The following is a 6,000-nucleotide window of genomic DNA, read 5'->3' on the forward strand; positions in this document are numbered from 1 at the left end:
GTTACCACCGCTGCCACTAATCCCACCCCCCCTCACCACCACCATCACTGATGCCACCCCCTCCCCACCACTGTTGTCACTGATCCCATCCCTCTCACCACCACCACTGCCACTGATCTCATCCCTATCCCCCACCACAGCTGCCACTGATCCCATCCCCACCACCACAGCTGCCACAGATCCCATCTCATCACCACCACTGCCACTCATCCCATGCCCCCACCACCGCTGCCACTCATCCCATTCCCCACCACTAATGCCACCCATCCCATCTACCCCACCATCAGCACTGCCACTGATCCCATCCCATCCCACCCACTACTACCACCACCACTGCCACCGATTCTATTCCATCCCTCCATCACTACCATCACCCCTGCCACTCATCCCAACCCCATGCTCCAGGGGGTCCCATGCCTCACCCCTGTACACCTGAATAGGAGGGGCAGCATATAGAGGAACCAATCACCTCCTCCCTGCAGGAAGAAAATAGAGGGGATCAGTTTCTCTATATGCTGCCCCCGCTGCCCCTCCTATCCAGGTTTACAGGGGTGATGCATAGGGCTGGGTTGCCCCGGGGGTCAATGGGGCCCTTTATGGTTTCTTGTACCGAGTGCCCTGAAGGTACTAGTTACGTCTCTGGAACTAACCAATCAGAGGGGTGTCGGCTGCTGACTGGTCGATTGACTCCAGAGATTACCAAAGAGAGCCATGTGTAGGTAAACACACTTCTGACAGCAGCAATGTGCTGTTTTTTTCTTCCTGCAAAGCAGAAAGTAAAAAACAGCACATTGCTTAGTAAAAACACCTCATGCAGTAAAACATGTTGGCTCCACATTTAAACTCTTGATGTTAACCCCTTCCCTGCCAGATTCATTAGTACAGTCAGTGTCAGTGCATATTTTTTTAGCACTGATCACTGACTGTATTGGTGTCACTGGTTCCCAAAAGCATGTCAAAAGTGTCAGGTGTCCAATTTGTCCACCGCAATATCGCAGTCCTGCTATAAATCTGTGATCGCCGCCATTACTAGTAAAAAAATAAAATAAATAAAAATTCCTTAAATATATCTCATATCTTTTGAATGCTACAACTTTAGTGCAGAATATGCTTATTGGGATTTCTTTTCTATCAAACATATGTAGCAGAATACATATTTGCCTAAATTGATGAAGAAATTCGATTTTTTTTACATTTCTTTTTATTGGATATGCTTTATAGCAGAAAGTAAAAATTATTATTATTATTTTTTTTTTGTCTGTCTTTTTTTGTTTATAGCGCAAAAAATAAAAACCGCAGAAGTGATCAAATACCACCAAAAGAAAGCTCTATTTGTGGGGAAAAAAGGACATATATTTTATTTGGGTACAGTGTTGCATGACCACGCAATTGTCAGTTAAAATAATGCAGTGCTGTATCACAAAAAAATGGCCTGGTCATGAATGGGTGGTAAACCATCCGGAGCTGAAGTGGTTAAATTTACTAAACCCACAATAGTAAAATCAGTCTCAAACCAGCGTGCTGAAAATTATATAAAACCAGACCTATTTTTTACACAACTCGGCGCTTCAGGATGAGCTAACTTTGAATTGATATATATAATATGTCAAAAAAAGTTGCAAGAATAAACGTAAATATAATAATAATATAAACCACAGCTGCTGCTTTTTTTTTTTTTTTTTTTTACCAAAACAATGTTATAGAATATATAAAAAGTTTAAATCCTGAAAACAAGAGTCCACTCTCTATATATAGCAGCGCATGACTATACACTTCTGTTTAAAGTGACTTCTTCCAGTGCCCAAGAAATGATGGTGATTGGAAACAGTTCTATTTGTGAAAAAGAAGGGATACAAAGCAGCTTCCACTCCACGATCCACCTCTTGTGTTCCAAAACGAAACCCCTTTTGGGGGTACACTCACCAACTCACTGAAAATTTGAGCCTTCACAATACCAAAACCAACTCCTTCTTGGCCGCTAGATGTCTCTGTTGTTAATATGGGGGTCCAGTATATCTCATAAAAAGAACAAAGTATACCAACATAGCGTGATACTGCTTAAAACGTTTTATTGCAAAACCACCCACAAAATAAATATGCGTACCAAAAAGATAAATGCAACAATCACTCAAAGATATCGTGTACTATGCCTTTTTACGGGTCCAGTGTATCCAAGGGGCAGCAGCTGTCCGCTGTGTATTCACCGGTTCACTTCCTGGTGCCCTGGTTGTCTGGAGCTTGGAGTCTGGAACGCACACGTCACTTCCGGTATGATTACGCCTTGGCGCGTTTCGTCACTTCCGACTTCGTCTGAGGGCGCAATCCATAATACCGGAAGTGTTCTTTATGCATAGCAAAGACCAATCACTGTACACCATGGCGTGATTGACTGGGCAAAACTCCAATCAGAGTTATGCCTCCAAATGTCTACATTTATCACAGCCACGGATGTAAACAGCGCGGGCCATTTACCTACAATTATACAAGCTATCCAGGATGTGTGACATTATCCTATATTTATACTACACGATATGAGGCATAATATAATAAGATAAACCATAAAACAATTTTAAAACAACACATAAATATAAATATAAAACGGTTAACATATTTAATACCAAACAATCCTCACTTCAAAAAAAATCTTTTGATCCCTACGATATTACTATAGAATTAAAAGACTTGTAAAACTATAAGCCCTCTATATAATTTTTTCCTTTTTATATACTAATAATGATACTATCGTATCGGACGATCGAATTGTTCCTATGTATGGAGACGATGTTTATTTTAATTATGTCCTTAGTATGATTTGGAAAATTATAATCTAAAAAATTATTATATATAGATAAACACTTCATCATGATTTTGTTATATCAATAATGCTGTTTCGTCATTCATATACCAGGGGAGGAAAAATTATATTTTTAAATAAAATTTTTAATAAAACCCTATTTATTAAAATAAATACGCAAAGGATAATATTATTTTAAGAAGCTTAAGGTGGGACGTAACCCCGCAGGATGGTTTAAATGATCCAGGTTCAATGCAGGAATGGTTCGATTTTTTCAATGGGGTGGGGTTCAAATTACAACAATTAGTCTTGCAAAGAAAGAGACAGAAAATGGTTAATATTGAGAGCAAAATAAGAAGCTTGCAGGAACAATTAGATCCCATCAAAGAAACGCAGGAAATTAAGGATTTTAATGATAGGGTATACAAGAAACTTGAAAAAATAGATAGAGATACACAAAAAAAGAAGCTTAAGAAATATCACAGAGATTTGAATGATTTTAGGACTAATTTAATATACTCATGGCAACAGCAGATGGTTAGTACAGATAATGAAGATGTGGATGTGCGTTTACCTCCTCCATCACAACAGATAGTAAACTTAAAGCCCAAATTGGGCCCAATAGGTTCACAAATTCAGAATCCCCTGATTAACTCCTACTTAGCCCTTGTACACACGGTCGGAGAATCCATCGGAATGTGTCCTTTCGGACCGTGTCATCGGATAATCTGACTGTGTATGGTATGCATCAGACTGATTCCGTCGGAATATCCGTTGGACCCAATTTTCCAACATGTTGGAAATATTTCCCGACCAACTGGGCCGATCGGACATACTCCGATCATGTGTAGAGGATTTTGATCGGACCAAGTGCCACGCATGCTCAGATCAAATTTCTACATCAAAGCTATTGGCTACTAGCCTGAATGTAGTCCCATCGTAACGAAATTACGTCATCACGTTCTGAAAGATCGGATTTTTTGCCAACTTTGTCCGACCGTGTGTATGCAACAGTTTCGGACAAGATCCGACGGGCAAAATCCGACGGATTTGGTTGTGGAAATCTCCGACCGTGTGTACAGGGGCTAAGATTCTCCGGTACATTCCTCTACTCCTGTCAAACATAGTAAGGGAAAAACCAAGGGACATAGAGGGAAAAATAATCAGGGACATTATGGGAATCCTCCATGGACTACTGCTTATATTGGCCCTAAAACCAATCAGGGATATATTTTGAATACTCCACGAGGAGGGCCTTATAATGTTACTACATCAAATAGATTCCAGCCTCTCCTTCAACAAAAAGAATATAGTGATTATCCCCCCCAGCGTCCTTTTTTAGGGAGAGGAAGGGGAAACCATTGGAGAGGCAGAGGTTTTCATCCCCACAGGGGGAAACCTCCGTATACTCAGCAGAGATACAATCGATACAGGGATATAGAGGATTTTGCACGCACCAAACACAAAAGGAGTATGCACCTACAAACAACAAACCATTACCCACACGGAAAGAAACAAATCCAGGGGCTGTAGGGCTGGTAGGAGTATCCAACAAAAGAAGATGAGAATTGGAATAGAAGGAGTGTTTAATTTGGCGCAAGTCGAGTTAACTCACAAAGAACAGAATATTTTAAATTTGGGCCTTAAATGTGGAATAAAAAAAACAGTGAATAAATTCGATGTTTTCATAGACGTCCACAAATATATACGCAAATTGAATATAAAAAAGCATTTTTTGGGGAGTAATCCTCGAATGGGACCTCCCATTACATATAGCAATAAGGCAATAAACAGTGGATTAAAAAATAAATCCCTTTTTAATCCCCCTAAGCATCCCAATCACCAGATTGAGGTTTTTAAAGGTTTGGTCCTAAAAGACCTAGAAACGCTTAAACCTAAAAAACGACCACATTATAGACACATAAATGATGGAATTGAGATGCTGGAGAAGCGTAAAGAAATTATAATATGTCCAGCGGATAAAGGTGGAGGAGTTGTGATTCTTACGAAAGATTTTTATCACAACCAAATCATCACATTGTTATCGGATGATCAGACGTATACCAAATTAGAAGCGGATCCCACTCGCTCATACCAAGATCAATTGGAGAAACTGGTAGAATTGGGGATAAAGAGATGTGTTCTTATGAATAAAGAGGCAAGATACCTTCTTCCCTTAAGTAATTGGATTCCCACACTTTATACTTTACCGAAGGTACACAAAGATTCAAAAAATCCTCCAGCTAGACCTATTTTGAATAGTATTGGATCAGTGTCGTCAAGATTAAGTCAATATCTGGATACTGTTTTGCAAAAGAGTGTACTAAATACAAAGTCATACCTAAGAGACACCAAAAGTTTTTTAAATCTTTTGTGCGAAGTAGATCTGAAAGAGAAAAATGACATCTTTTTGGTAACAGCGGATGTAGCATCACTTTATTCGATCATTCAACATGATAATGCTCTGTTGGCATTAAATTGGGCACTCAGCCAAAGGGAAGATCTTCCCCATTCTCAGAAAGTATTTCTTAGAGACGCATTCGATTTTTGTCTTAGTCACAATTATTTTTGGTATGACGGAGCATTTTATTTACAAAAAAGGGGTGTAGCTATGGGTGCAAAGTTTGCACCCAGTATAGCCAACCTATTCATGGCAGAGTGGGAGGACAAGGTCATACACAATAATCCACCATTGGAATTACTATTCTATAAACGATTCATTGATGACCTATTTTTTATCTGAGATGGTAACGTAGAACAATTAGAAGATTTTATTAATAAATTGAATAATAACAATTGCAATATCTGCTTATCCTCGGAATGGAGTAAAGAGGAAATCAATTTTCTAGATGTAACTATATATCGAAAAGGGGATAAATTGGAGACAAGAATATTTTTCAAAAAAACTAACGGCAATTGCTATTTGCCTATATCTAGCGGTCATCATCCACACTGGTTACAGAATATTCCAAAGGGCCAAATAACACGAGTACGCAGAAACTGCTCGGAATTTGATAATTATATCACACAGGTCAAGGTGCTAGCGGATAGATTTGCTGCTAGAGGGTATAATCATCACGAACTACAAAAAGTGATTGAGAATGTGGGCAATATCTCCAGAACAGAGTGTTTACGGGAGAAGAACCCTAAAACAATTATGACATCAGCAAAGAATCAGGAAGGGACCAATAGTGATAAGGGATGGA

Source organism: Lithobates pipiens, unplaced genomic scaffold (genome assembly GCF_037356315.1).
Source record: "Lithobates pipiens isolate NorthernLeopardFrog02 unplaced genomic scaffold, aLitPip1_a1.2 Scaffold_16, whole genome shotgun sequence".
Taxonomy (NCBI): domain Eukaryota; kingdom Metazoa; phylum Chordata; class Amphibia; order Anura; family Ranidae; genus Lithobates; species Lithobates pipiens.